This window comes from Heliangelus exortis, chromosome 20 (assembly GCF_036169615.1).
Source record: "Heliangelus exortis chromosome 20, bHelExo1.hap1, whole genome shotgun sequence".
NCBI classification, from domain to species: domain Eukaryota; kingdom Metazoa; phylum Chordata; class Aves; order Apodiformes; family Trochilidae; genus Heliangelus; species Heliangelus exortis.
In genome coordinates, this window is record NC_092441.1 from 2,752,017 (window position 1) to 2,759,373 (window position 7,357).

Sequence of the window (7,357 nt, forward strand, 5' to 3'; positions counted from 1 at the left end):
CAGCTGAGATTCAGCCTGGAGAACAGTTTTAATAAGGAGTTTATTTCTCAGGCTACCTGCTCAGCAGATGTTTCTGTTTGTTTTGCTTTCTGTTTACTTTATTTCTGCTCCTAATGTGCATTTTATGATGTCTCCTGGCAATACTTCTAGACCAGCACTGGATGGCTGATGTTCTCTGTTGTGTTATCTTCAGATCTCTCCAGTTAGACTTAAGAACTTGCTAAAACACTCAGCTGTAAGCTTTGCTTTTCTTTTTTTTTTTTTTTATTTTTATTTTTCCCCCAGGACAACCCAGGATTTTCCCAGGGCTCCCATGTGTCTCTCCACTCCTCTCCTTGCCCTGGCAGGAACCTTAGGGCAGGTCCAATTCCTGCCTCACCCCCCCCAGAACCCACCCCAGAACCCATCTCATGGCCAACAGCACCAAGCTACAGCGTGCTGCAGGTCCCCTTTTACTTTATGGCTGGATGAAAAACCTTTGACTTTTAAAAGTAGGGTTTTTAAATAGGATTTTTAAAGCAAACAAGGCTGGCTGAGACCCCAGGAAAAAGAGAGACAAAAGCACAGAAGAGAATGAGGCCACTCTTGGGGTGGTGGTGGGCTCATCAAAAATAAGATGGATGCCCAGACAGGCTCCCAACCTGAAAAAAAAAATAAAAATCTCTTCCCAATGGCCAATTTTTTTTTCATCTGGAGGGTGATGAAGAGCTCAGGCTCAGATAAAGGCTGGAGGGTTGGTGATGATATCAAAAAAGGCAGCTGGAGTTTGGGACCAACAGAGCTGTCATTTCCTAATGCTGCTGCTGTCATCCAGCCTTCTGGGGCCCTGAAAAAGTCTGGAGTGAGCTGTTAAAAAGTATTTTTAAAACATAAAGTCAAACCCTTATCCCAGAGCAGTTCTCTCCTCCACAGCCCCAGCTCAGCCTCCTCTTGGATATTGTGCTAAACTTCAGCATTTGATCAAGAAAAAAAAAAGAAAAAAAAAGAAAAAAAGGGAAAAAAAAGGAAAAAGATAAAACAGATAGGTAGAAATCAATAGAGCCTTTAAACACTGTGCTGTGAAAAAGGCTGCACTTTACTGTTGTCTTTCTGAACCCTGTGAAATGCTGGGAAACTGTTTTTAATAAACAAGAGTTCAAACAGTGAGGCTCCGTAGCCAACAGTCACGCCTTAAACTCTAAACTTTACATGAAAACTCTCAGATCCCTTTGAACTCTTTTTTTTTTTTTTTCCCCCTCCCTGGCAGAGGATTCCAGTGTTTATGCATTTTTTTGAGATTGCTGGCGGGATCATGAGGAGGGTTTTAATTTTTTTTTTTTTTTTTTTAAACAATCTCCTGCCTTCAGAAACCATTAATGCCCACTAAGAAACATCAAGGCATTGCTTTGAAGTGCCTTCTGGCTACAGCCCTCTTCCACTCTTTGGTTACTGTGCAATCAAATAATTAAATGGAGTCGAAAAAAATTCTCTTACCTGGTAATTAAACACCCCGTGTTGGGCAGTCGGGAGGGTTTTTCCAGGCACTGCAAATCTACAAAGGCTGGAAAGCCCAAGGAGCTCCGTGCAGCTCCAGTGGCTGAGCAGACACTTTCTCCCCACGTTGGGAACCTGTCCCAGGGGCACGGGCAGAGCTCCTCCTCACCCCCCCGTCCCAGCTCAGCAGAGGTCAGGGCTCTGAATCCCAAAGGAGAAAGGACAGGGTTATAAATTACCAAAGATAAACTATCAAGCTTTTTTTTTTTTTTTTTTTTTTTTTTTTCTTTCCCCCTTCTTTTTCTTCCTCTTTTTTTTCTTCTTTTTTTTTCTCTTCTTTTTTTTCTTCTGTTTTTCTTCCATTTCTTCTTTTTTCCTTCTTTTTTCTCCCTTTTTCTTTCTCCCTTTTTCTTTCTCCCTTTTTCTCCTTTTTTTCTTTTTTTCTACTTTTTTCTTCTTTTTCCTACTTTTTTCTTCTTTTTTTCTTTCTTCTCCTTTTTCTTTTTTTTTCTTCTTTTTCCTTCTTTTTTCTATTTTTCTTTTTTTTCTACTTTTTTCTTTTTTTCTACTTTTTTCTTTTTTTCTACTTTTTTCTTTTTTTTTACTTTTTTCTTCTTTCTCTACTTTTTTCTTTTTTTTCTCTTTTTCTTCTTTTTTCTTCTTCTTTCTCCTTTTTCCTTCTTCTTTTTCTACTTTTTCCTCTTCTTTTTCTTCCTTTTTGTCTACTTTTTTCTTCTTTTTCTCTTTTTTTCTACTTTTTTCTTCTTCTTTTTCTCTTCTTTTTTTCTACTCTTTTTCTCTTCTTCTTTTTCCTCTTCTTCTTTTTCCTCTTCTTCTTTTTCCTCTTCTTCTTTTTCCTCTTCTTCTTTTTCCTCTTCTTCTTTTTTCCTCTTCTTTTTCCTCTTCTTTTTCCTCTTCTTTTTTCCTCTTCTTTTTTCCTCTTCTTTTTTCCTCTTCTTTTTTCCTCTTCTTTTTTCCTCTTCTTTTTTCCTCTTCTTTTTTCCTCTTCTTTTTTCCTCTTCTTTTTTCCTCTTCTTTTTTCCTCTTCTTTTTTCCTCTTCTTTTTTCCTCTTCTTTTTTCCTCTTCTTTTTTCCTCTTCTTTTTTCCTCTTCTTTTTTCCTCTTCTTTTTTCCTCTTCTTTTTTCCTCTTCTTTTTTCCTCTTCTTTTTCCTCTTCTTTTTTCCTCTTCTTTTTTCCTCTTCTTTTTTCCTCTTCTTTTTTCCTCTTCTTTTTTCCTCTTCTTTTTTCCTCTTCTTTTTTCCTCTTCTTTTTTCCTCTTCTTTTTTCCTCTTCTTTTTCCTCTTCTTTTTTCCTCTTCTTTTTTCCTCTTCTTTTTTCCTCTTCTTTTTTCCTCTTCTTTTTTCCTCTTCTTTTTTCCTCTTCTTTTTTCCTCTTCTTTTTTCCTCTTCTTTTTTCCTTTTCTTTTTTCCTCTTCTTTTTTCCTCTTCTTTTTCCTCTTCTTTTTCCTCTTCTTTTTCCTCTTCTTTTTTCCTTTTTTTTTCCTTTTTTTCCACCCCCCTCCTTTGTTTGTTTGCTTTGGAATAAACAGCACGGAAGAAAAAATGGGCAATCTTATTTTGGCTGCTTCACCAGACGTTGAGCTGGGGGGCAGCAGCCGTCCCGAGAGGCCATGAAGCCCAATTTGGGCAGGAGCTTTCTCCACAGGCTTTGGGTGCTTGGCTGGGTGCAGCTTTTGGGGATGCTGGGCCGTGTCACCCGTGCTGGGTGGCACAGGGACACCCGTGCTGGGGCTGGCAGGATTCACCCAAGCTCCTCCTTTTCTGGAGGAAAGAACCAGAGCATTTTGGTGTCTGCTTCGAAAGAGCAGGGAGGGGATTGCACCAGGGGGTGTTGTGAGCTGGTGTCCAGGAATAATTCCCTGGCTGGGAAGAGAGGGAAAGGAGAGGGAAAGTCCTCTCCCTCCGAGGTAGCCTTTTGATGGAAGCTTTCTGAAACCTGGTTGTTTCACTTCCCAGAAGTTAGCTGAGAAAGTTTTTTTCTCTGGTTCCAACCTAAATTGGCCTTTCCTTCCTGGAGCTCTGCTTTGATCTGGGCATTTGAATCTCAATGCAAAACTCTGGTGCTTTGCCTGCTTTTTGCATGGCAACAGCATGGGGCAGGATTTAACCCTTCTCCAGCTCTTCTCCCCACCTATAAGTTCTCTCAGCTGCTCCCTCCTTATCCCCAAACCATCTCTGGGTACCAACTGGGTTTGCAGCATCCATCCCCAGAGCAGTGCCCTGTCCCCATCCCTTCCCTTTGCCCCCATCCTGCTGGGCTGGGTTTGTTCATTGCTTGCTTGGTCTCTGAAGGCACAGATCAGTCACCTGCTGTGTAATCCTTGAACATTTTCACGAGTGGAGGTGGGCAAACCTCCACTTGGGTTAGCAGCCTGCTGTGGAACCTTTCCAAAGGCTGTTGTGTTGGTTGGGATACGAGAAATGCTGGATGTAAGGATTTTAAGAACGATGAGCTTTGGAAAAGGCACAAACCTTTTGCTCCGAGCTCTGCCAGGCTGCTGTAGCCACCTGCAAATACTTTGAAGGGGTGGAGAGGTTCTGCTGACTCCGTGCTGTTCGTATTTTAGGGCTGGATGAGACCTGGGGTCCCTCACAGGGATGATGCTGAGGATGTGGGAAGCAGCTCTGCAAGTGGGGGGGCATAGGGCAGAGCCAAGGTTGGAGCTTCCCAGCCAGGCATCCTGTTTATCCTTTGACTTTTGAAGGATTTCTGGGGGATGAGGGTTCACTTTGAGGCAGCCCAGCAGAAGGGGAGAAGAAGGGGAAGCCAAGGAGAGGTGCCAGAGGAGCAGGGAGCTGGGAGTGCTGTGACTGCAGATGAGGAGGCAGCGCCAGGCGTTAGGGATGACGAGGTGGTTGTTTCAAAGCAGGACCAACTGTAGGGTTCAGAAATGTTCCAGACTCCTGCAGGGCCCAAGACAAATGTTGAAAGGCAGAATTCCCAGAAGGTCTTGCTGCTTGCTTTTTTTTTTTTTTTTTTTTAAAAAAAAAAAAAGACCTACCCGTCAAATCTTATCAAGCGAAGCACTGAATTAAGGCAGGCGAGACTTAATGGGCTTTCTTTCCTAAAAATAGATCTTCTCATGAAAGAGATGAAGGGCATTGCCCAAGGAGGTCAGCCAAAATTGTCTGGAATTATGCTCTCACCTAGATCTGCTGTCCAAAATTAGCCTCTTCTCTCCCTACGTGGGTTCAATGCTCCCTGAAGATGAAACGCAGCACAACACTCATTTAATTTAAAAGGGAAGCTAAAACATATGGCATGCCATGGCTTCAGTGTTAGGAAATCCAGCTTAAGACACTTCATTATGATTAGGAGGATGCTAATGAAGGCAAGGGGGAACAGAGAGTGTGTGTGGGGCTGGGCAAGGCAGGGAGAGGGGATGTTGCTGAGAAGAATGGCAAGGACCTGACCCAGAGCTGCTTTCACCATCCAGAGCTTGGCTGATCCTTTTTCCAAAAGGGAAGGAAGATTATTTGCCTTCAATGATTCTCCAGGCTCCTCTGTGTGGGTGTTTTCTGGGCTCTGTGATTAAGAGAGAGCATTTGAAAGCGATGGGATAGGAACCTTGTTTAAAGACTTGAGTGTTCCTTTCTGGTTTTTCTTTTTAATTAATCTGAGGTTACAACTCGGAGTAGTTGGAGGAAGGTGTTTGAGGAACAGGAGGTTAATGGCAGGTGAAGGAGGAAGGGAATAAAATTGCCAATAGGAGCCAAGCAGAGTGTGAAGGGGCAGATGCTCAGGGCTGGCTCGTGGGTTGGAGGGAATAAACTCCCCAGGGAACAAAACAACATTAAGTAAAAAAAAAGAGGTTGGGAGTTTTGATGGGATTTCACCAATGCAAAGCACCCTCCCCACTCCTGGCGCCGTTAAAACCAACCTGCTTGTTCTCTCCTCTGTCTTTATCTTCATGAAAGGGAAATTTTGCTGCTGTTTTGGGGTTTTTTTCTTGTTTTACCACCTGAGGAATGGGGCTGCAGCAGAGCACTGGAGGGGATGGGCAAAGTCCCTGTGCCTTGGGATGCTGTAAATGATGTGCTGGGAAGGAGGGGAGGTTCCCATCCCCTCTGATGGTGCAGAGAGGCTGCAGGATGGTGACAAATCCCTTTGTTCATTGCTTTCCTGGAGAAGGGCTCCTCAAGTTACTGCTGCCTGGCTCTTGATCTCACCACCACCTCTGAGTGATGAGGGAGGCTGGCAGCATCCCTCCTCCACCCCTCACTTCCACTGCTGGGAATTTTGGAGGCCTGAGTTGGTTTTACCAAGGGAGAACACCCCTGGGTACAGGTTCAGACACCAGGGATGTTTGCCTGCCCTGCTTGAGGGGCTGAGGTTCCCCATCCTGGGGCACAAACCTCATTCACCTGCCCCACCAGGACATGCACATGATAGAAATGATGATTTGAGGGCTTGGCAATGTTACTTTTTTATTCTGTTCTCTTGGGGGGCAGCCTCATGGGTTTTTTGGGATGCTGACCCAGATGACTGCAATCCAAATGCAGTTTAATTTTTGCTGAGGGGAAGAAAAGGACACATTTCCAGGGGCCTTGTCCCCACACATCTCAAGGAGAACTGGCCCTGTGACCATTTCTCTCTGCCCAGCCCAGCCCAGCCCCACTCCCACCACTTCCAGCCTTTCTTGGAACCCATTGCTCATTGCCACACATCCCCACCAACCTGGGGAAAGTGTTGGCTTGGGTTTTCTCCCCCTAAAAAATGCCTTTAGGTGATGAATGCCCAATGCTCCTCCAGGCTCCATGGTCCCAATGCTCCTGAGGACTATCAAAGGTCTGTTGGGGCATTTTAATTGTGCAGTAGGGGTTGTCAGTGGGTTTCTTGGCCCCTGATCCAGCCTGCAGAGCAGACACCTGGCTTGGAAGCTGCTCTGACCCCCACCTGTCCCATCCACACTGCCAGGTATCCACCAGGACTATCCAGGATGGGCAGGTTTGGGGTATTAGGGGCCTTAATGAATATTTCCAGCCTGCTTTGAAGATGGAAAATGCTCAAAGTGTGAAGTATTAGTGTGTTTTCAGTCTGGGGAGTGGTTAGGTCTCACTCAATGCTGTCTTTCCTGCAGTGCCTGAGCTCAATTTTTGTGGGCTCCTGCTATTTATTTTCTTCTTCTGGAAGGACCCAAATCAGGACATTTCTGCAGGTCCTGTGATGCTGCAAGCAGCTCTGCAGGCACTTGGTTTTCAGCAAGAGTTTACATAGCTTTCATTAAACCTGATAAACTTAAACTAGAAAAAAAAAAAAAGAACCCAAACTAAAAAAAAAAAAACCTGGGTCAAAATAAGGTTCCTGCTCCCTCCCCCTCTTCTATGCCAGCTGAAAAAGATAAATAAATGGGTTGGATGTTAAACTTTTTAAGCTGTAAAAGTAGAACTTTCCCACGCTGCCTCTCCATTTAGCAGCTGACAAGGCAGACCTGTAATCACCAGCTCTACCCCAAGACAAGCTGAAAAACAAAATGTTTCTGGAAGGCTGAAGGTAGGTGAACATTTGCAGCATGTCACATATTAAGGTGGTGTCTAACGAGCTCCATGTCCCACTTATAATTGAAACAGAAGAGAGTATTCACTTTCCATTCATTTTTAAAAGACTATTCAAATACCCTTTCATCTCTGCTAAACAGCCTGCCATGTATTTGAAGCCATTTTATATTTTGTTTCTACAGACATCCAAAAAAACAGAGGTGAGTATTTTGGAACATTGATAGAAAGATGCAAAGGCTTGTGAGGCACTGAATGGCTTCAAGCTGCCTCCAACACATTCATCTTCCCGAGAAGAATTAGGCACAGTGTGATTCATTTTAATAGCAGAAGAAAAATAATACTACGATGGAGTGCTAAGTTCCCA